We start from the raw sequence: 23,594 nt of genomic DNA, 5'->3' as shown, positions 1-23,594 counted from the left end.
GAGACCAGAAACTTCTGAGCTGGGTAGGACTTCATCAGTTCAAGACACTGGCATACCTCTTACTTGTAGGGTGTCCAGAAATGCTCCAGGACCCCAGCCCCACCTAGGCTTCTGCCAAATGTTCCCTGGCTTTGCTGGCCTCTTCGGGTAATCCTTCCCTGTCTCCTGCTTCATGTGGCTCATCAGAATCTCAGCTATCATTCAGAACTCCATTGGAATGCTGCCTCCTCCAGGAAGCCTTCCTGGATAGCCTGAACCCGGAGCCCTCTCACCTTCTCCGGAATGTTGTCCACTCACTTGGCTGTCCTGTTCATCCTTGGGATAGGCACTGCCACCTGGTCTCCCTAAGTAGGTGTTGAGTTTCTCTAGGTTCTAACACAGCGGTTCTCAACCTGTGGGTCGCGACCCCTTTGGGGGTCGAACGACCCTTTCACAAGGGTCGCCTAAGACCATTGGAAATCACATATATAATTACATATTGTTTTTGTGAGTAATCACTATGCTTTAATAATGTTCAATTTGTAACAATGAAAATACATCCTGCATATCAGATATTTACATTATGATTCATAACAGTAGCAAAATTACAGTTACGAAGTAGCAACGAAAATAATGTTATGATTGGGGATCGCCACAACATGAGGACCTGTATTAAAGGGTCGGGGCATTAGGAAGGTTGAGAACCACTGCTCTAACACCTAACATGGGTCAGTGCTCAGAGAATTCCTGTTGAATGAATAGGGTGCTTTCCCCTGGGCCACTGGGGTCATGAATTTCAGTGCCTCTGGTGAGGGGAGATGGAAAGGAAGGCAAGAAATGTAAATATGAGACCAGCCATGTGTAAACAAGGGCGGGGGCGGGCCTGTGACAAACTGGAGCCTGCATGCCTACCTCAGGGGCTTCTGATCAAACTCTGCCATTCCCACCCCCCACAAGAAGCTGGGACCTAATTTCGCCCTGAACACCCTCTCTCTCCCTAGCTTTATTTTCCTACTTCGTGCATCCCACTCTCAAATATACTCTATGTACTGTTCAGTCTGTTTAATACCTGTTTTCTGTCACAACGGTGAACTACCTGAGGGTAGAGATTTGGCACTTCTGGGTGAAACTGGTGGGGGGTGGGGTGGGGGAGGGTTATGGGTGGGGTGATGGGGAGAAGGGGCCCTCACTCCGGAGGGCGCGCGCGCGCACGGGCGCGAACACACACACACACACACACACACACACACACACACACCCATGTACCAGACGCAGGATTAGGAGAAACCAGACACCGACAGGCGGATAGGGATGGAGAGAAGTCCAAGGAGGTGGGGAGAAGGCAGAGAGGGGAGGGGAGCGACGCCCCTGGCGCCCTGCGTGCCTGCAGGAGCGGCAGAGGAGCGAGCAGGGGAGCTGCTCCCTGCACCCGGCGCCACGGAGCCCCTCTGCCCGGGCGGGGGGCCCCTGGAGGAGGGCGCCGGCCGGGGAGCTGGGGCCGCTGGGGGCTCCCAGGGGCCCGCTAAGCCGCTTGCTGCCTCCTCAGCAGCCGGGCCCCTCCACCTGCGCCGGCACCGCCGCCCTGCGCGCCCGCCATTGGCTCGCTCCGCGCCTCTCTAATCTGCGCATCGGCGCCCGCCTCCTCCGCCCCCCCCACCCCGTCGGCTCTGACCTTCCTCCTTCCCGCAGCCCCGCAGATCCCGAGACGCGGCGGCGGCGCAGCAGCCTCTTCCCCCGGGAAGTCGTCCGGGCTTGAGGCCAGGCCCCAGACGCCGTGGCGCCGTCGTTGGTGCTGGGCCTCCTGCCCCAGGTAGGGGTCTGGCCCTCGGTTAGAAGGTGGGGAGGGGGTCCAGTTAGGAAGTGCGTGTTGGCGGTGGGCGCCGGGACTGGTGTCTTGGGGCGAGAGCGCGGGGTGGGGGTGGGGGTGGGGATGAGGGCTTGGGCAGTTACCTGGAGAGAGGTGAGCGAGCGGCCCGGGGTGCTCTGCAAGCGCGGGGGGTCGCAGGCATCCCCAGGCAGTGCCAGGGTGCCCCTGCTGCGGGCCCCCAGAGAGACGGAGCTTGCGGCGCGGTCCTTACCCACAGGAACACGCAGGAAGTCGGTTCCTTGGTGAGCTGGGACCCGGGCCCTGGGCTGCGAGTCTCTGGCCCTGGGGCATTCTGGTACCAGCGGGGCGGGGGGAGGGGAGGGGGGCCGTGCCAGCTTGGCGCAGAGGCCTGGATGGATCAGAGTGGGCTGGGGAGAAGCACAGCAGCTCCTGTGCCCTCTGCCCGGGCTGGTTTACAATTGAAGGTGTTTTTTCCTGTCCTCTGCCCCTTCCGCTCAGCTGGGATGGGAGGGGGGGGAGGGGAGGGGGCTAAATGGCCGGCAGGTCCTGCGGAGGCCTGGTTCTTCTGGCACTGCCCTCCCCCCAGGCTTTTTGCTGCCTGTTGGCAGCCCCCCCCCCCTTATTCTTGCTTTCAGGAGGCCACGAAACATTAAAAGGTCATCAGGGTTTGGGGGACACAGTGGTCAACCCCAGAGTTTGGCCAGAACCAGCTTCAAGCCCCAGCTGCCCCACTCCACCCCCACGGCCCTGCCCGGCAGCCCACGTGCAGTGACACATGTGGCCGCTTTTCTGGGGCCTAACCATAAATAACCACCTTGCCCTGGCCGTGGCACCGGGTGCAAACACTGTCAGGGACTCCGGAGGTCCCATCCCTCACCTGCCTGGCCTTCCCATCACTGACTCACCACTCACAGGCCACCCCCTCCAGGCCGCTTCCTTGACACCCCAGGTGAGATCCTCGGTCCCGCCCGGCTCCCCCCACCTGGTCTGCCTTGTGGTTTGGCTACTTGTCTCGTCTGTTGCTCTCTAGACCTTCAGGGTAGGAGCCTGTCTGATTCATCTGTCATCAGCCCTGCACCTGACCAGGCCCTGGCACCAATCAATGTTTGTGGAATAAGTAAATGAATGAACTTGAACCCTGGGAAGTAGCTGGCAGCCTGAAGGAAAATTCTCTTGGGGGTTTGTGTTTTCCTTCCACCCCCCGAGGACCAAAGAGCCATCAGAAACAGACAAGCGCATATAGGCCCTTCCTGTCCTGGAAGGAGTGGGCAGCCGTGGCGCTTGGAGACCAACGCTGCAGGCTCCAGAGGGCCACTTTGAGACCCGGCTTGCGTGCCCTGGCCTCGTCCAGGCTTGGCGGCGGGCCCTGGTGAAGGTGGGCTTTCCTCAGCCCCTGGGTTGGCACTTTCTTTCTGGGGTGCTCAGCTCAGACCAGAGGCCTCTGTCTCTCCGTCCCAGCCCTCAGGAAAGTCCCAGTCAGCACCAGGGAGCCTTGAAGCCCCAAGCCAGGCCCTCTCCGCCTCGGGGATCCTCAGAGTGAGCTCTGAGCCAATCCTGTGACTCCGTTGTGTGAGGAGCAAACCGGGGCAGGAGAGGCTGCCACCATCACGTCTGTGGCGGACGGGACGCTAGCAGAGCTCTCCCAGCCTGCTGCTCCGCTGACAGCGATGCTGGGAAGCCATCTGCAGGCGTCCTTGTCCTCGTCTTAAAGAGGGAGAAACCGAGGCCAGGAAGGTCAGCAGCAGAGCCAGCGACACTCAGGTCCTGCGGGAGGGGGCCCCAGACCCAGGCCAGAGCGGCTGCGTGTCCTGGGCCCCTAGGTTCCTCCTCGCTGGTGTCCCGGCCCCTGGCAATGGCGAGAGTAGGAAAGAGGCCTTCGGGGGTCGAGGGGGCAAGTGGAGGGAGGGCGCAGTGGTAACAGTGAAAACTAACGTGAACTAGCACTAGTGTAGCACTTGTCCTGTGCCAGGGCCTGTCCCGGGCAGGTTTAACTCATTCAGTCCTCACAGTAGCCCAGTGATAGAGCTACTGCTAGACCCATGTTACCAACCAGACCCAGGCACAGAGCGGTTATCTGGTCAGGGTCACATGGTTTGAAAGTGGAGGAGCAAGGACTTGAACCGAGGCTCCGAGGCTCTGGAGTCCATGCCCTTAAGCCGTGTTTCCTATTTCAAGATCAAGAGGGCTGTCCTAGCCGGTTTGGCTCAGTCGATGGAGTGTCGGCCTGCGGACTAAAGGGTCCCAGGTTCGATTCCAGGCAAGGGCACATGTCCGGGTTGCCGCCTTGATCCCCAGTCGGGGGTGTGCAGGAGGCAGCTGATCAGTGATTCTCTGTCATCATCGATGTTTCTATCTCTCCCTCTCCCTTCTTCTCAAAAATCAATAAAAATATATTTTATATATATATATAAAAAGATCAAGAGGGCTGTGGACCGAGCGCTGTCTGTGGCGATACCGGCTTCAGGTACTCCATGGCTGAATTCCCTGCGCAGTAGGTAGTATGTGCGTGATTAAGTGTGACTGTGCCAGTTGCGGATCAATAATAACGCCATTATCAATGGGTCCCATTGAGCAGGAGAGCAATCTTTACAGGATGCAGGGCTGAGCCTGTCACACCCCTGCTCTGCATCCTTCAGTAGCTCCCCATTGCCCTGAGGATCAAGTTCAGACTCCCTGATGTGGCCCCGCCGGGGCTTCCTGTCCCTTCTCCCCCGCCCTCTGCCCTCCAGCTGCTCTAAACTTTTCAGTTCCTCAAATAAGTCCTCCTCACCTGCAGGGCTCTGCACAGCCCCCCCCCCCAACCGCCCCCCCCCCTTAGAGCACTCCCCCTCCTCCCTACATACCCCTCACCCCCTGGGGTCACTGAGGCTTCTCTTCCTCCCAAAAGCTTGGACTTGGGCCGGGAGCCCCTTTCCTCAAGCCCTGCTCCCCTCCCCTCACATAGTATCCTCTGGGACTTTTGATTGTTGCCTCCCCCCGCCCCCCCAGGCTGTGAAGTCCTGGGGGCAGGGTCTGTGTCCTGTTCGCTGCATCCACAGTGCCTGGCACCGAGTGGTCCTCGCTGGCACTTGCACTTGCGTAATGAGTGCATGTCGGTTCCATCCTCTCCTCACCCGTCTTAGGACTCATACAGCATTCTTCTTCTCCCGGCAGGAGATGAGGAATGGGTCATGGATTTGCATATAACCGCCCCCAGCAGGGACAAGCTGGTGGTAGAAGCCTTCAGTGGAGAAGTGAAAGTGCCTGTGGGCCTAGCAGTGCAGGGGAGAGCATTTGGGGTGGGGAAGTTGGCTGATTTGGGGGAGCTCTCCCCGCAGAAGCCAGTGGGAGCAATGGGGGAGGGGGGGTGGCAGGTGGGTGAGGGCTGCCGGCTTTGGTTTTAGATTTATCTTAAAGAATAAAAAGCTTTTATTATTTTTTCTTATTACCAAAGTGATACATGCTTGTTGTGGAAATGTTAGGATGTGCTGGAAAGCCAAATGAGGAAAACCCATTAGCTAGCCCTGGCCCCGCCCACTGTGGGCTCGGTGCTGCTGCCCTCCAGCCCAGTGGCCTGGGGGGGGAGGGCGGGGGGGCAGGGGGGGCAGGGGGCGCGGAGTCCCTGGAGCCTCGCCTGTGGACGGCAGAGGAAGGAGGCAGGATGGGCAGAGGGACAAGTAGGCCTCGGGTGCTGGCCCAACAGGAGGCCTCAGGGAGCCCGGGGTGCTGTGGGGCTAGAGAGGAATGCGCTTGGAACGGTGAGCCTGGAGGCCTCAGCATCAGGGGCACTGGCTGTGCCCTTGGCCGGTGGCTCGCAGCAGCAGTGGCCCTGAGAGGCTGCCAGCTGAGGGTGGTGTGCTCACAGCACACCCAGCAGCTGGGGCAACAGACAGCGTCACCACCCGACTGGGGACATACTTGCGCTAAAGTTCACCTGTGGCCTCTCTGAGCCAACGTAACTGGGTGCCCTGTGGCTTTATTGGCTAAATGTGGCCCCCTAGACGGGGATGGGGAGGAGTAGAGAGAGGAAGGCAGGGCAGGGCTCCTAATTTGCTCTTCTTTTGTATCAGGGAGGGGTCAATGGATGCTGGTTTGAATTTGACAGTTAAGAAAAACATGTCCCTTTTTAGAAATTAATGAGACGTTTCAACGTTTGCATCTGTAACTGTTTACTGTGGAGAGGTAGCTCCCCATTTGTGGCTTTTGGTTACCGAGTGCTGCTCTGAAGTAATAATGCTATATCCTCTTATTCAGGAGGGACAAAAGGAGATTCGGTGACCCAGGGTGGAGTCACTAAATAAGGTTAATCCATTCGAGAAATAAAAGCCACCGTCATAATACAGCCCTGCGTGGCCCCGGGGCGGGCCTGGGCCTCACACCAGCCTGGGAGGACGCGCCAGCTCTACCTTTCTGTCAACAGCCATTAAGGTTTTGACCTGGCAGTTCCGCTTCAGGTGCTGGGGACACCGCGAGCCGAGGACGGGCAGAGCATGTCAGGCAGAGCATGTCGTCTAGTTAAAGCAAGTGACTGGTAGAGCAGGATGTGGTATGATCCCGCTTAAAAATACACGTTTACCTAGCCCCGCCGAGTGTCTCCGCTGGCTCAGTGTTGTCCTGTGCACCGAAAGGTTGCCGGTTTGATTTGCAGTCAGGGCACATTCTCTCTCTCTCTCTCTCTCTCTCTCTCTCTCTCTCTCTCTCTCTCTCTCTCTCTCTTTCTTTCTCAACAGAGCTGGCCTCTGGGGCAGGTATTGGGAAGCCAAGTGCAGGCAAGAGGGGGTGTTTCCTCTGTTGTTCAGCATCCTGTGCTGTTTGCATTTTATACAACAAACATCATTCCTCATAAAAACCACAATTAAAATTATACTTGCTGATACCTGAGATTTTTCTGAGAAATCTAAAAAAAAAAAAAAAAAAAAAAGAGCATTTAAATTGCATCCCTCTAATCTGGCTTTGCGTCAGAGGCTGCCACTTGGGTTCAAAGAATTTTTGTTTGTGGCTGGTTTCTGGTCTCTCCTTCCGCCTCTTCCCAGTCCTGGGGTGGATGGGGCCTGCTGGGCTGGGGGAGGGGACAAGGTAAGTCTGGGTACCAGGAGGGCTGCAGAAGGAGCATCGCAGAAGCCGGGCATCCAAGAAAGTGGTGACTGAGCACCCACGCTGTGTGTGACATTGGGGTGTCCTGTGGGGGCTTAAGGGAGGGAGGCAGGCCCTGGAGGCGGTGCCAGGGGGCCTGCGGGGCCTGAGGTCCACCGACGCATGCCAGGCACTGTTCGTGTATCCATACTTACAACCTCCTTCATCTCCTCAGTGGCTCACAGGGTTAGCCCTGTGCTTTAGACGTGGAAACAGGGCGAGGGACCTGCCTGTGGTCACACAGCATGTAGGTGGCTGAGGCAGGGGTCACAGCCCGCAGTCTGGACCCGGAAGCTGTGCCCTACCCGCTGTGCCTGGCCCTGCTCGCGAGGATGGAGAGGGTCTCTGGTTCAGCGGGCAGGCAGGCTGACCCTGACTGGGCTGGTTGGTCTTGGGAGGCCTTCTGCAGGAGGCGGGCCGGGAAGGACAGTGTGGTGGAGTGACAGCAGGGACGAAGGTGTGGAGGCTGGGATGTGAGCGGTGGCGTAGGGGCGGGGAGGAAATGGGTGCCGGAGCCGGGGAAGTGGAAATGAGGCTGGGGGTGCAGGGGGCAATGCCGGATGTTTTAGACCTGACTCCTTGGATTGCTGTGCAGGTGGCCTGGGGCTCTCCCTGCTCCTCGCAGGGCCTGGCAGAGGCCCAGCGTCTTGCAGCCTTCGTCTCCCTTCCTCCCCTCCCCACCAGCCCCAGGGCCTTCCCCAGGGCCACACGAGCTGTCCTTGCCTCTGGGTCCGGCCTTGACCAGCCTCCAGAGAAGACAGCTGAGGCCGGGCAGGAGCAGGGGCTGGGGCGGGGAGGCCCAGGGAGCATCCTGGCCCTGCCTCACAGAGGGTCCTTGGCCAGTCAGTGCCTTCCCTTGGACTCAGCTTCTTCTTTTGTCCTTTACTTTTTAACTTTTTATTGTGGACAATGTTAAGCCTTTATAAATGTCGAGAGACTAGAAGAGTGCATCCCTATGTACCCACAGTCACCTTAAACTGTTACCGACTCAGGGCCAGTCTTGTTTCATTTCTACCCTCCCCTTCCCATAATTCAAACCAAATCCCAGCCATCATTTCATCAGAAATACATCAAGATAAAGGTTTTTCCTACTACAGTCAGTACCGTTATTACACTAAGAAGTAGCCTTTGCTTTCTGTCATCAAATACCCACTCAGCATTCACAGTCCCAGTTGTCAAACATGTCTATTTTTTTAACTTTGTTCAAATCAATATCCAAATAAGGTCCCCACATTGTGATTGGCTGATATGTCTTAGTCTCTTTTAATCCAATTTCCCGTCCATCTTTTTCTTTTTCTTTTAAAATATTTTTAATTGATTTTAGAGAGGGAGAGAGAGCAGCATTGATCACCTGCCTCCTGCATGCTGCCTACTAGGGATCGAGTCCGCAACCGGGGCATGCGCCCTGACCGGGAAGAGAACCTGTGACCTCTTGGTGTGTGGGACACCGCTCACCCACTGAGCCACACTGACCAGGGCCGTCTTTTTCTTTTCCTCGGCAATTTATCCGTCGGAGAAGCCAGGATGTTTGTCACGTAGAATCTCCCAGGTCTGGAATTTGTTGATTGCATCCCTCGGTGTAGTTTGACATGCTCCTCCGTCCCCTCTGTAAATTGCTAGTTAGGTTCCTCTGCCTCCTGACCCCTCGTGCAGTCACCAGCAAGTCCCCCCGGCTCTCCCAGCGTGTGACACTCACCACCGCCCCGGCCTGGGCTGTTGCAGCCTCTACCTGGGCCCCCGCCCCACTCCTTGCCAAAGAGAGCCTTTCAAAGTCTAAATCAGAGTACGTCCTTCCTCTGCTCAAAACTCCAGTATCTTCTTATTTGGAACTAGTGGCCCGGTGCACAAAATTCGTGCGTGGGAGGGGGTGTCCTTCAGCCCGGCCTGCACCCTCTCCAATCTGGGACCCCTTGGGGGATGTCCAACTGCCAGTTTAGGCCCGACTCCAAACCGGCAGTCGGACATCCCTCTCATAATCCGGGACCACTGGCTCCTAACCACTCACCTGCCTGCCTGCCTGATCACCCCTAACCACTCTGCCTGCCAGCCTGCTTGCCCCAACTGCTCCCCCTGCTGGCCTACTTGCCCCCTTCTGCCCCGCCCCCCCCACCAGCTTGCTTGGCCCCAACTGACATCCCCCTGCTGACCTGCTCACCCCCAACTACACCCCCCACCAGCCTGCTTGCCCCCCACCAACTGGCCCCCCTGCCAGCCTGATCACCCCCAACTGCCTTCCCCTCCTGGCCCAATCGTCCCTAACTGCCTCTGCCTCAGCCCTGCCACTATGGCTTTGTCTGGGCGGTGGCCACAGAGCCGGCTGGGGCGACCAAGGAAGCCAAGCCTCCTGTACCCGCTCTCCTGCTGGCTTGGCTCCCTGGCTCTGGCTGGCGCTGCCATCTTTATCGTGTCAATTTGCATATTCCCCCCTTATTGGTTGTGGGCGCCTCCATCTTCATTGTGAAGTGATGGTTAATTTGCATATTACTCTTTTATTAGATAGGATAGAGCCCAAAGTCCTATAGAAAGTCCTACAGCCACCTGCAAGGACCTGTGTGATCTGGCTGCCCAATCCCTCTGACCTCATCTCACTCCACTCCACCCTCACTGGGCCCCTGGCCATTTCTTGGATGTGTCACATATTCCTCTGCTCCCGGGCCTTTGCACTGCTGTTCCCGTGCCTGGCCTCAGGGGCCTGCCTGGCTTATGGTGTTCACATCTCTGCCCGCATCCTCCTCAGAGAGCCCTTCCCACGTCTCGTCCGCAGTGGCCCTGCTTGATTCCTTCAGAGCACGGATGCATCCTGGGTGGTGCAGGCTTGCTGGTTTCTGTCAGGCTCCCTCACCGCCGCGAGCCCCATGCGGGCGGCGTCGAGACCTTGCCCACAGAGTGGGCCTCCTCCTCCTCTGGAAGCGCTGCCTGTCAGCTGCTCCTCTTTTAGGAGCATTTCCTGGAAAATAAAACACCACCATAGCCCGGCTGGTGTGGCTCAGTGATTGAACATCAACCCAGGAACCAAGAGGTCACAGATTTGGTTCCCCATCAGGCCACATGCCCGGGTTGTGGGCTCGATCTCCAGTAGGAGGCGTGTAGGAGGCAGCCGGTCAGTGATTCTCTCTCATCACTGATCTTTCTATCTCTCTCTCCCTCTCCCTTCCTCTCTGGAATCAGTAAAAACATCTGAAACAACAACAAAACACCACCATACTTGTGCATTCACTTCAGAGTTTACAAATACTTCCTGTCTTGGCGTCCCTAGAAGCAGGGCCCAGCACAGGGACCCCTGGCAGGTGGTTTACTGCTGGCGAGTGTGCAGGGAAGGGAGACAGGGCACCTGTTAGGTGGGGGAGGGACGGGAGGGGTCTTGGCAGAAGTCTAGCGCTAGCCTCAGCCCGCAGCGTGGGAGCCAGCACCCCGGCTTGTCCTTCCTCCAGGCCAGGAGCCGGCCCTTGCTCCCTCATCAGGCTGTCATCGGCCGTGTCCAGGAGAGGGCATAACCGCCCAGGCAGCTCACGCAGAAGCCAGGGTCACTTCTCAGGACAAGGGCCAGCTGTGAGCCATTAGCAGCCGTGCCCCATCTTCTGCAGGGACACCGACGGCGCCTCCTGCATTTCCACCCCATTTTCTGGGCTCATGAATTACCATCGTTCCCATTTGCTAGGTGAGGAGGCAGCGATTCTCAGGGGTGAAATGACCTGCCTGGCGCTGCTCAGCCAGGAAGAGGCAGCCCTGGGGTTTGAGCTCAGGTTCTTACTGGGGACCCTCTGACTGGTTGATAAATTGTCTTAGTGGCTACTGGCTCGTAGTGTTACTCTCATGCATTCATTCAACAAACAGGTATTGAATGCTGAGCCCCTACTGAACTGGGCACTGGCCATTCCGTGGTGAATGAATGGCTTTGTCCTCGCCCCCTGGAGCTTCCAGTGTGTGGCTCTGTCCAGCATTTCGCCCTCCACCACCCTACTCACCCCTGCTGAGCCCAGCTCCATAATAACAACCTGTGAAGTTTGTTGAGCACTTACTATGTGCTGGGCACTGTGCTGGGCTCCTTGTGATGGCTAGCTCAGGTCACCTTCACAGCCCCCATTTTCAGATGGGTAAGCTGAGGCAGCAGGGGGTGGACGGCTTCAGGCCAGGGTCCCTCAGTGAGTGTGTGATCGCGCTGGGATTCAACCTTGTTCTGAACTTGGCTCTTCCCATCCTGCCTCCCCTCCCCCAGCCCCACCCGCAGCGGGATATCTGGTGTCACCTCTATCAGCAGCTCCATCGGACACCTGGCTGCCACCGCTGCCTGCTCCCTGAGTGTTGGGTGACCGGCTGCCATCTCACCTGCCCCAGTTGGCCCTGCCCCAGACGGGGCACCTCAGAAGGAGGCCTCCCCCACCCTCCGGGGCCCAAGACCCCTGCTTCTGCTCCCCTTCCCAGTCCTTTGGTCACTGGCTCTGACTGGCTGGGTGGGCCCTTCTGCCACCCTCAGCTAGGCCTGCGCCTTGATGGCCCCTCCCCCCCTCAGCTGGCCTGGTAAGCTGCAAAGCTGGCTTGGCTTGGGTGCTCCTGGGCAGGGCCGGGGGGCAGGGTAGCAAATCACAGCAGGCTTCCTTCCCACCTGACCACTCCCACCTGACAGGGCCCAGACGAGCCCCACAGGGAGAAACCAAGTCACAGCATTGCCGCTGGAGGGGTGTAAAGATGGGAGGGCCCTCCGGACTGCCTGGCGCTGGGGTCTGTGAGGCCGGAGAATGGGGTGGTGCCCAGCCTGCATCAGCTCCAGCTCCCAGAGACCCCCTGCTCCCACCAGGGTCCCCTGAATGCCCCACCCCAGGCTTCTCTGAACCCCTGGGCTCTGTCCCCAACTTTAGGCCTGAGATTCACTCCAGGGGCCGCCCTGAGGGGGGCCTGCGTGTTCCTTAGCAGAACTCTGGGGATATTTGTGCAAAGTTTGGACACAAAATAACATTCGAAGCACATGCAAATAAGCCCATCTCCCTGTTGGCCTGGCCGTGGAGGGTTACTCCGCTCACAGCCTGGCCCCTTGGTTGGGGATGGCTGGAGTGCAGGCTGCAGGAATCAGCTGCTCCCACAGTGGCTGGGGGGTGGGGGGTTGAGGGAGGGGTGGGGGGGTGCAGGGCCGGGGAGGGGTTAGTGTCTGATGTCCATCACAGTTTTCTCCTTACCAGGCGGGGATTTTTCTAATGTGACCATTCCGTTTGCGTTAGTTGTATTTCTGTGAAGAACTGCCTCCTTACCCACTTTATTCTGAAATTTGCTGCACACGCTGGGACAAAGCCTCCATTCCTTCCCTTTATCAATTTTTAGAGAAACGAGTTTGTGCTCTGGCGACCCCAAAGGTGACAAGTGAGTGTCTTACTCCCATGTTTAAAATATAAAAGTGTGTAAAACAGTGTATGCATGTTAATAAGCTAATAAAAAGCTGACACCCAAGTCGCCACCATCTAGGTCAAAAAGTAGAGACTTGCCACAGCCCCCAAAGACCCCGGGGCTCCCCACAGCCGCCCTCTCTCCGGAAGGGAGCCCCCATTCTAAGAAGTTAGGGTTACTAGCTGCTTTAGTTTTGGTTTTAAGACCAAAACATGCATCCAAAGCCAAATAGCTCTGCCTCTTTTTGAAATTGAATGAACAGAATTATTGTTTTATGTCTGGCTTTTCTTCAGTTAACATTTTCTTTTTGTCATGTGTCTAGGCCCGTGGTCGGCAAACTGGGGCCCGCGAGCCACATGCGGCTCTTTGGCCCCTTGAGTGTGGCTCTTCCTAAGCCCGAGGAGCACCCTGATTAAGTTAATAACAGTGGACCTACCTATCTAGTTTAAGTTTAAAAAATTTGGCTCTCACAAGAAATTTCAGTCGTTGTACTGTTGGTATTTGGCGCTGTTGGCCAATGAGTTTGCCGACCACTGGCCTAGGCTGTTCTTCCTGGCGGCAGCCCTTCCACTTCCCAGCACTGCCTAGAGCTCCCATATGTGGCTGTGCCATGACTTACTTTCCAGGCTGCTGCTTACCGACACCAGGGCTGTCTCTGGCCGTGGCGACTGTGGGAAGTCCTGCTCAGACCATCCTCCTGTACGTGCCTGGGTCCGCAGAGGCAGCGCTCCCGCGGCGTCTCCTGGGAGTGGAACTCCTGGGCCGGGGGCTGTGGGCATCTTCAGACCTGCTTTCCACGGGGCTGTGCCAGTCCACATTCACCAGCAGTGTGGGCAGGATCCTATGCTCTCCTTCTGGCAGATATTTGGTTATTGGTAGATTTTGTGGGCTTTTAAATTTTTATTTCTTAAAAAAAAATACGTTTTTATTGATTTCAGAGAGGAAGGGAGAGGGAGAGAAAGATGAAACATCAACGTTGAGAGAGCATCATTGATCAGCTGTCTCCTGCTCACCCCACACTGGGGATCGAGCCTGCAACCCGGGCATGTGCCCTGACTGGGAATTGAACTGTGACCTCCTGGTTCATAGGTCAACGCTCAACCACCGAGCCACACCAAATGGGCTAAATTTTTATTTCTTTATCATTATGAATTTTTATAAAATTGATGTGTCAGTCCTTGTGTGTGTTACTCTTGGCTCAGATTTCCCCTCTTTGGCCAGGGGAGCCTCTTCAAGTTGACTCTGGCACCCTTTTCATAAAACCGCACTGGTCTTTGGAAATGGGCCTGCTTTCTGGAATGATGTTCCAGGCCCTCAGAGCTGCCATCACCATTTTTCTCTAAGGAACTGTGGATTGTTTTATATGTTATTTGAATGTGTGTTTTTTAAAAAATATATATTTTTTTATTGATTTCAGAGAGGAAGGGAGAGGGAGAGATAGAAACATCAATATGAGAGAGAAACATTGATCGGCTGCCTCCTGCATGTTCCCTACTAAGGATCGAGCCCGTAACCCGTGCATATGCCCTTGACCGGAATCGAACCCGGGACCCTTCAGTCCACAGCCTGACTCTCTACCCACTGAGCCAAACCAGCTAGGGATGAATGTATGGTTTTTTGTTTGGTTTTTAATTCAGTGACTTTTAACCATCACCTCTATCTAATTCCAGAACATTCCCACCACTCCAAAAGGAAACTCCATGCCCAGTAGTAGTTACTCCTCAACGCCATCCCTCCTCAACCTCCTGGCACTATTATTCTACTTTCTGTTTCTACACATTTGCCTATGTTGGACTTTTCATAGAAGTCTTTTGTGACTGGCTCCTTTCACTTAGCATAATGTTTTAAAAAATATATATTTTTATTGATTTCAGAGTGGAAGAGAGAGGGAGAAAGAGATAGAAACATCAGTGATGAGATAAAATCATTGATTGGCTGCCTCCTGCACACCCCACACTGGGGAATGAGCCTACAACCGGGCACGTGCCCTGACCAGGAATTGAACTGTGACCTCCTGGTTCATAGGTCAGTGCTCAACCACTGAGCCATGCAGGCCGGGCAGCACAATATTTTAAGGTTCATCCGTGGTATTGCATGTAACAGTACTTCATTCCTTTTTATGAGTGAATACTATTCCATTGTGTGGTTATATACACTTTGTTGATCCTCATCTATTGAGGGGTATTTGAGTTGTTTCCACTTGGGGCTATTATGAACAATATTTCTCTGAGCATTTAAGTACAAGTTTTTGTATGGACATAAATGTTTTTGTGTTTTTGTTTCTTTTGGGTCTGTGCTGGGAGTGGCATTGCTGGGTCACGTGGCAACTCTATGCTAACCTCCTGAGGAGCTGCCGACTGTTTTCTGGGCTGCACCAGGTGACAGTCCCACCAGGAAGGAAGTGCCAGGTGCTCCTCGTCCTCACCGGCCCTTGTTCTTGCCATCTTCTTGCTCATGGCCATCCGAGTGGGTGTGAAGCGACACCTCATCGTGGGTCTGACTTGCACTTCCCTGATGACTAATGGTGCTGAGCATCTGCTCACGTGCTGATTGGCCTTTTGTATCTTTCTGGAGAAATGTCCTTTCCTATCTTGTGTCTATTTATAACAGGATAACTTACCTTTTTAGTGTTGAGTTATTCCAGATGCCAGACCCTTATCAGATATATGATTTGCAAATATTCCCCCCCCCCATTCCTGTGGGGTCTTTTCCCTGTGGGCCCATTTACTGGAGAATCGTCTTTAGAGACTCATCCGGGTTTAGAGGCGTTAGGCTTTTTCAATTCTAGAAACCAACCAAGGACCCACCATAGCCTCAGAGTCTCTGGGCAGAGGGTTGTCATCTTACAGTGGCACCGCGAGGCACGGGAGGGAGGTGGCCTGCGCTATGTGGCTGTGGGCACCAGAGTCAGGCCCCCAGTTCAGTTGCCATGGCTGCTCTCCCCAGCCTGGCCCACACCCTCCATCCCCAAACCAGCCATTCCCGTCACCCCAGTGTCCTCGCTCTGCTTTCTTGCGCTCAGCCCCTCTTCCTTCAGGGAGAAGCCGTGGCCGTCCCAGCCAAGAGCGCTTGTCCTCCTCGGATGAGACCCTGTGGCCCCAGGAGGTGGGAGGTTATACTTGGACTCGTTGTCAGTGGTCACATTTGGAAAAAACAACTGGGTTCACCCAGGTAAAGACTTTTCTTTATGCAGGACTAATCAGCGCCTTCCACCTGCGGTGAATGCCGAAGAATTTAATTGCCCAAACTTAGAAGCAACCGAGATGTTCTGTAATAGGTGACTGGGAGAAGGTAGTCCTTCCAGACAATGACCGTTAATCAGCACTCAAAAGAAATGAGCTGTGAAGCCATGAAGGCCAGGGGGCACCTTCAATGCATGTTAATGAGTGAAGGGAGGCAGCCTGGAAAGGGTTCATACTGTGTGGTCCCAACTCTGTGACATTCTGGAAAAGGCAGAACTGCAGAAACAATAAAAAGACCCTGGGAGGGAGGGGGAACCCATAGATGGCATACAAGGGCTTTGGGGGTAACATAACTATTCTGCACGGCACTATAGGGGGTGGATATAGGGCATTATGATGTTTGTCAAAGTCCATAGCATGTACAACACCGAGAGTGGACCCTGATGTGATCGATGGGCTTTGGGTGCCCTTGTTGGTTCATCGATTATTATTATTATTTAAAAAATCTTTATTGTTGAAAGTATTACATATGTCCCCTTCCACCCCCCGCCATCCCTTTCTAGCCCTCCCCCGGCCCCGCCCCAGGCCTTCACCGCCCTGTTGTCTGTGTCCATGGGTTATGCATATATGCATACAAGTCCTTTGGTTGATCTCGTCCCACCCACCCGCCTGGTTCATCGATTCTAGCAAATGTAGAACTCTGCTGTGGGAAGTTGATGGTAGGGGAGGCAGGGGTGCGGGGATGTGGGAATCCTCTGTGTTTTCTGCTCAGTTTTGCTGTGGACCTAAAACTGCTCTAAAAAATAGAGTCTGTTAAATAAATTTTAAAAATAACATCAGGGAATGAGAAGTGTTGCAAAGGAAAAATGAAACAGGGTTAAGGAGCTCGGGAGTAACAGGGGTGGGCTGGCTGTTCACGGTGGGGGTCAGGGGCATTGATCAGAGGCGGGAACACGCCCTGTGGACAGCAGGGGAAGAGTGTCAGCTCTGAGAGCAGCAAGTGCAAAGGCCCTGAGGCAGGAAGGAGCCTGGAATGTGTGAGGGGCGCACAAAGGACAGCATGTCTGGAGGGGCGTGGGGGGTGGGGCGGTGTTTGGGGGTGAAGGCAAGCAGACGGTTGGAGTCTCCATGTTCTACCTATGGACCCAGCAAGCCCAGGATCTTGTTCTCGGTGAGAGGGGGAGTCACTGGAGGGTTTTGGCCAGGGTTTAACGTGTCAAAATTACATTTATGTTTTCAAAACACAGACAGTAGGGGGCACAGCTGGAAGCAGGGGGCTTTCTTAGGAAGAGAGGCAGACGGGGCTGCGGACCCACGGGGCTGTGGCACAGGGGTGCGAGGTGGGGTGTGGGGCGAGGGAGGGAGAGGAATCTAGGCCTTTGGTGTGAGCATCTGGGGGAACAGTGGTGGCATTTTCTGAGTGGAGATTTTTTCCCTTGGGAGCAACAGAGAGTTCCGTGTGCGACCTGGCAACCTGTTGCCACCCAGAGGGGACGCCGAGGAGGAGGGGATGGAGCTCAGTGAAGAGGGGGGGCCTGGATGTGACCACCTCGAGAGCAGGTCGGGGAGGGCAGAGGCCCCAGCCTGAGCACGGGCCGGCGGTGATAGGATGACAGCGGCGGGTGTGATGCCCGAGAGGCTGAGGGCCCCGTGGCGGGGTGTGATGCCCCAGAGGCTGAGGGCCCGTGGCGGGGTGTGATGCCCGAGAGGCTGAGGGCCCGTGGCGGGGTGTGATGCCCCAGAGGCTGAGGGCCCGTGGCGGGGTGTGATGCCCGAGAGGCTGAGGGCCCCGTGGCGGGGTGTGATGCCCCAGAGGCTGAGGGCCCGTGGCGGGGTGTGATGCCCCAGAGGCTGAGGGCCCGTGGCGGGGTGTGATGCCCGAGAGGCTGAGGGCCCGTGGCGGGGTGTGATGCCCGAGAGGCTGAGGGCCCGTGGCGGGGTGTGATGCCCCAGAGGCTGAGGGCCCCCGTGTGGCGGGGTGTGATGCCCGAGAGGCTGAGGGCCCCCGTGTGGCGGGGTGTGATGCCCCAGAGGCTGAGGGCCCGTGGCGGAGTGTGATGCCCGAGAGGCTGAGGGCCCGTGGCGGAGTGTGATGCCCGAGAGGCTGAGGGCCCGTGGCGGGGTGTGATGCCCCAGAGGCTGAGGGCCCGTGGCGGGGTGTGATGCCCCAGAGGCTGAGGGCCCGTGGCGGGGTGTGATGCCCCAGAGGCTGAGGGCCCCCGTGTGGCGGGGTGTGATGCCCGAGAGGCTGAGGGCCCGTGGCGGAGTGTGATGCCCGAGAGGCTGAGGGCCCCCGTGGCGGCGGCCGTGGGGCAGCCTTAGGAGGAGGATTAGAGGGGAACCAGGGTTTGGGCCGCGAGGGTCAGTGGTGGCCAGTGCGAGCCAGAGCCCGATTGGAGGGGCTTCGGGAGGGGGTGGAGACAGGACGTCTGGATGGCCCTCCCAGGAGAGGACGCCCCCAGGAGCGGACAGGCCCCCCAGGAGTGGCCTCCCTGGGCCCCGGGCAGCGTGGGGGAAGGGCCTTCTTTTCTCTTTCAAGGAGAGAAACAACGGCGGCGTGTGTCTTTTGAAGGGGAAGGTTCTGTGTGGAGGAAAGCGATAGGGTGGTGGGGAGCAGTGGTGGGGGCAGCGATGTGGGTGGGGAGCCGGGGCCGGCCCCGTGCCCCCTGGGAGGCAGGCCCAGCCCAGCCGAGTGCAGGGCCGGCGCGTGTGGGGCTGCTCTGCGGCTGCTCCCATTTTCTCAGCGCGAGCAGCACAGCGGTCAGCTGATGGTGCCAGGAGGAGGTGTGGGCCGGGGCCGGTGGTTCTCGCCGCTGCTGTGTGAGGCGTGCGTCATCGCCACTCTGCAGGGGAGAGAACGGTAACTTGTCAGGAAGGGACAGCGCTGGCTTTGAGCAGGGTCTGGCGGGTCCCCAGGGCACTGTTCTGGGTGATGGTGCGGGAGAGGGGCCATCAGGGTGAGTCTGCACCTCGCGTCCCTCACCTGTGGGGCGGACCCCAGGCCCACACAGGAGAGGTGGCCCACCTGGTCGTCCCCATGTGCTCCCACCCAAACGGGGCCGTGGCGACTTTGGGGGCCCCTGGTACCAACATCTCTTGGACCCTGTGTCTAATAGTCCTTGACGGGCCTGGCACCGTCTTTCTGCAGTGCTGGTTACCCAGGTAAGAGGCTGCATCCGTCCCCTTGGGGAGGGACCGGTGGAATCTTCGCTACGTCTGCTGGTTCCTGGGTCGCAGGGCCCTTGCTCCTGGGCTCCTGGGCGCTGCTTCAGTCCGTTGGCTCTGAAACCTTGCCCAGGTCGGACGCTGGGCAGGGGGTCACGGCTTTGACTGGGGTGCAGCCTCAGCCCTGAGCACCAGGCCTCGTTGCCCTGATTACCAGGAGTGGCAGCATCCTCCTGGCTGCCCCTGGGGACGCGGCTCTGTTAACCGGTTCCGTCCCTCGAGGTCAGGCCCTCCAGCTGCCGCTCTGGCCTGCCAATAGCTGCGATGATTGCACCCACCTTGCTTTTGCCGAGTAAGCCCCGCCCCCTGCCTGACTTGGGGGCCCTATCTGTCACCTCCATCGCCGGCAGGGCGCCCGGTCTCTAACAGCAGCGCCACCTCCGGTCTTCAGCGGACTCGGCCCCCAATGTGGCAGGCCCACCCGTGCCCACTCTCTGCGCTTTTGATGCCTCCTGCCCGGCCTGCCCACAGCCTTGGTGGTTCTCCATCTGATGCTGGGCACCGCTTCCTCCCAGCAGAGCGTTAGCACCTTCTGTCAGGGCCTTGCGGGGTGTTAATTCCTGTGTGGGGGGTAAACTCCCTCATCCAACTTCCTGCCCCCCCTTGACGCAGCCCCTCGGGGGCATCCTGTGCTCGCCGGCTCCCGCAGGGCCGAGGTGTGACTCACCCCAGTGATTGGCGGGCGGCCAGCGTGGAGGGGGCAGACCTGAGGAGCATCCCCCGCATTGTCTTCGAGCGGGCGGCCCCACACTGGAGGGGTCACTTCCACGCCCCTCTCCCACGCAGGGCCTGACCTTGGCGCCGCAGAGGCACGGGGGGCGGGCATTCAGCGCCTCTGACGGTCTGCCCCACTTATCACTGAGCCCCGCGCTGCCTCCGCCCCCTGCCCTCCAGCTGCAGGAGAGAATTTATATGCAGCTAAGGAGGCCCTCGGCTTGCACACTTGGCCTTAAATTAGTGATTAATCACTCTCAGCCTGCGTTGTCTTTCCCAGCCTGAGAGCCGGCAGCAGCTCCCGGGCTTTCTAATTAATTACTCCTCCCCCAGCCTCTCAGGCTGTGGAGATGCTGCCCCGCAGCGCTCGCCCACCACTGCCCACCCACGGAGCCTAGCGCTTTCCCCCATGCTGCCTGCAGGCTCGCACCTCCTGCACAGCATGGGCCTCGCTGCAGCCACTGCTGGGGTCCCCTCCCGCCCCAGCCCCCAGCGTTCAGGAGCTGCCTGAGGGCCTCTCCTGTACCAACTGGCCGGGCTGGGTTCCTGGGGAAACAGACTCTGAAATGAAGGCTTGCGCGAGGGTCGTGGGGCCGTGCTCTCTAGAACAAACCTCGCAAGAGATGAGGACAGGCAGAGAGAGGGGAGATGGAACACAGGCCCACTCCATCCCAAGGGGAACGCTGGGGCTGGGCTGGCACTTCAGAGGTGTCCCGGATTAAGGCAAGGGATCCAGGCCAGTTATGGGGGAGGCTGTAAGGTGGGGGACAGGTCTTGGAGAGGGACTCTGAGAGCTGTCAGCAGTAAATACTCCCCACAGCTGGGGGAAGGAGTACCTTTGTCCTAAAGGAGTACCTTTGTCCTAAAGGAGTACCTTTGTCCTAAAGGAGTACCTTTGTCCTAAAGGAGTACCTTTGTCCTAAAGGAGTATCTTAGTCCGGGCGGTCCCACACACAGCACAGTACAGCACAGCACACAATTTAGTCCTCACCTGGGGACATCTTTTCAAAAAATTATTATTGATTTGAGAGAGAGAGAGAGAGAGAGAGAGAGAGAGACATCAATGTGAGAGAGAAACATCTATCGTTCTATTGGTTACCTCCCATATGGGCCCAGACCAGGGATTGAACTCAAAACCTAGGATGTGCCCTGACTGGGAATTGAACCTGTAACCTTTTGGTGTATGGGACGACACGCCAACCAGCTGAGCATCCGGCCAGGGCAGCCCAGCACACGATTTAGTCTTACAGCTGTTAATGGGCATTTGGGTTGTTTGGGGCTAATGTGAATACACCTGCTGGGAGTGTCTGTGTACATGGCTTTAGTGGCCATGCGTATTCATCACTGTTCTGTGTACGCCCAAGAGTGGGCGTGTGGTCTAATGTGTACATGTAGTTATTGTTGAGTAGTTTTCCAAAGTGACTGTACCATTTTACACCATTTACTGTTCTGGATGCTCTGCACCCTTGTTAACACTTGCTACTGCCTGTCCTTTTAGTTTAGCCATTCTTGTGGTCCAGGCATCAATGATTCTTATGTGCAATCAGGGTGGGGAATCACTGCTCCCTGGTAGGTGGGTGGATGTGGTGGATGTGAGATCTGGGGAGCCCTGGCACCACCCCCATCTAATTGTACCTGATATCCATTTCCAAGGATCTTATTCAAAACCAAATCCTGGCAGATATAGTAAAACGTTATTGGAGAGTAAAACCCTCATGTGACTAGGTTTTTGCAATTCCTTTCAGCCTGAGATTCCAGCTCTGAAGGGTCGTGGGGAGGAAACAGGTAAATGTTGTGGCCTGTGAGGCCAGGCTTACGTGGGGCCTCATGAGGACACCAGGGGACAGCCGGCAAGTCACCCTCTCCCGTGGTTCATGGTTCCCCAAACGCTCACTCATCTTAGCTCCTTTGGGCCTCACGGCAGCTCTGCTTGACGGAGAGGAAACAGGCCAATCCCTTGTGCAAAGTCATACAGCAAGTTAGCGGCAAAGTGCACCGCGCACCCAGCGGTACAGTCCAAGTCTAGGGCCCCAACTTCACTTCTTAGTTTCATTGGCCTGTGCCCCTCCCTTCCTTCAGAGAGCTGCTCAGGGCTGGCTCTTTGGCGGGGTTTAGCCCCCTCTGCCCAGGACCCTAGGATCCCCCACCGAACTTGTTTCATGGTGTGGCCCTGCCTCTTGCCCGGCAGTGTCCTCTCAAAAGCAGGAAATCCCAGGCTCTCTGGGGCGAGAGAGCGGCTGCTTCACCTTGGTGCGCTCAGGAGTCTCCCGGGGACCTTGCTGAAAGATTGCGAGTCCGCAGGTCTGGCGCGTCCATGATTCTGCATTTCCCGCAAAATGCCAGGCGGTGCCAGGGCTGCTGGTCCACAGACCACACTGAGTCGCACTCCCACGTGGGCCGTACAGGCAGGTCCTTACGCTGCGCTTGGTCCCCCCCGTGGAGCGCAGGCAAACACCGGTCAGTTGCTGTTTGGCATGACTCTGGCCATGAGTGTTAATTACCACAAGTCCAAGCCTCTCTCCAGTTCTCCCCTACGGGACATGCCATTCAAGTCATGGCTCAGGTCACAGTCCCTGACTCTTCCGTCCTCTCTCAGGAGCACCTCTGTGTCCTCCCTCTTCCTGTCTCTCCTCTTCCATCCTCCATCAACACTCCTATTTCCCACCCTCCTCTCCACCCGCAATAGGCGGAATCTCAGCGAGGTACTAGGCGGAAAGCTGGCTGAGTAAACTGATTTACACTAAAGTGTGAATGACTCACATCTCCCCCTTAACTCTTCAGTGCTTATTTAGATGTGCAAAAGCAGGAGCTGTTGGTTGTTGGAGAGGTTGACAGCGAGGGAAAGAACGGGAAATACTCAGGAATTCTTTCCAGTTCTCCCTAACTTTTCCGAAAGTGGGGTTGATGGTTGAAATCATGTGAGGAAACTTAAACAAATAAAATGGATAGTTGGGTTTTACACCAGATCAACAGACTCAGAATCTCCAGGGTGAGGACCAGGAGCGTGCATTTTTTATAAAGGAGATTTTGTCGCACATCCCAGTTTGGAAACGACTCCCCTAAACCAAGCCAGGGGTGCTAGGTGTGACTGTCTCCCCAGTTTCTCGCCCTGGAAACTGTACGGTGGGAAGGGACGGGCCCAGAGGAGGTGTTAGGGGCTCGCTCCTGCCGGAACTCACCTGCCTCCGGGCCGCTCGTCCTGGGAGGAGCCGTTTCCTCCTCTCTGAAGCCAGCTCCCGGAGCCGCCTTGTGGGTGTAGCTGGAGAGTGGAGGCAGCAGGGTGTGCAGACTGGTGACTGCAGTGGCGGACGGGCAGCTTGTGACGGGAGGGTGGGAGCGTGGCCCCTGTGGCCACGTGGCTCCTGGGGAGTAGCTGCTGTGGTAATCATGAAGATGGCACAGGCAAACGAATCCCAGTCGCGTTCTGCTCCCTGCAAAGGTCATCTCCAATGGCCGGACTTCCTCCGTGGTGGGCAGGGGCTGGGGTGGGGCCTGTCCGGGGCTCTGGGCTGCCGGCCTGAGCCCTGAGCGGGGAGGCAGCAGGTGGGCGAGCTCTCAGCACTGAGGCTGCTCTGCCTCCTCTGGGTGATGCCCCGCCCCCAGGGCATCCCAGCTCAGCCTGCTGGGCACGCGCGGTCCTGCTGACCCAGGCACCTGTCCTGCCAGCGGTCTCGCTGGAAGCCTCAGCCCCAGACCCCCCTCAGCCTGGCATGCCGGGGGGCCTGGCAGGGCCAGACACAATGGCCTCGAGAGGCCCCTTCCAGGTCTGGGTTCCAGAAATCCAGCCTTTGGCCCCCAAGTTTCGTGGAAGATTTCTGCGTGGGCTTGGGAGTTGAACAGAATAGAGTTTGAATTCTGGTTCATCCCTCTGTGTGATAATGGGCCCCTGACTTCACCTCTTTGATCCTGTTTCCTCTTTTAAAAACATGGAAATAATGGTGTGACTCTCCCGGGGCCGCTGTTAGGATGAAAGGCGAGCATAGGATGGACTGCATCGCCTGCATTATTCAGTGCTTCCCTGTGTCGGGCGCCCTTCCAGGGCCTCCCCGTCCTGACTCATGTGCGCCTCCCGCTGCCCCTGGGGAAGGGCTGCTGGGAGCCCCGCTCAGAGATGAGGGAACATGACAGTGGGAAGCGTGGCCAGACGGGCTTCCAACCGGTACCGTTACCCTCCGACC

The 23,594-nt window shown here is 57.1% G+C and overlaps 1 protein-coding gene across 2 annotated transcripts in view; it reads left to right on the top strand.

Annotated features, from left to right (window-relative positions):
- Positions 1-1,294: 1,294 nt before the first annotated feature.
- PACSIN1 (protein kinase C and casein kinase substrate in neurons 1) overlaps positions 1,295-23,594 on the top strand; it is a 63,216-nt gene continuing 40,916 nt past the window's right edge. Inside the window, exons 1-2 of one of the 2 annotated variants that reach the window (XM_059701927.1) lie at positions 1,295-1,310; positions 1,669-1,789. The gene's annotated coding sequence lies outside the window, so the exon portion shown is untranslated. Of the gene's footprint in view, positions 1,311-1,379; positions 1,790-23,594 lie in introns of those variants that run through there. The other variant, XM_059701926.1, reaches the window with a different exon arrangement.

The sequence above is a fragment of the Myotis daubentonii genome, chromosome 6, assembly GCF_963259705.1.
Source record: "Myotis daubentonii chromosome 6, mMyoDau2.1, whole genome shotgun sequence".
NCBI classification, from domain to species: domain Eukaryota; kingdom Metazoa; phylum Chordata; class Mammalia; order Chiroptera; family Vespertilionidae; genus Myotis; species Myotis daubentonii.
This window is presented reverse-complemented; position numbering and strand designations above follow the sequence as displayed.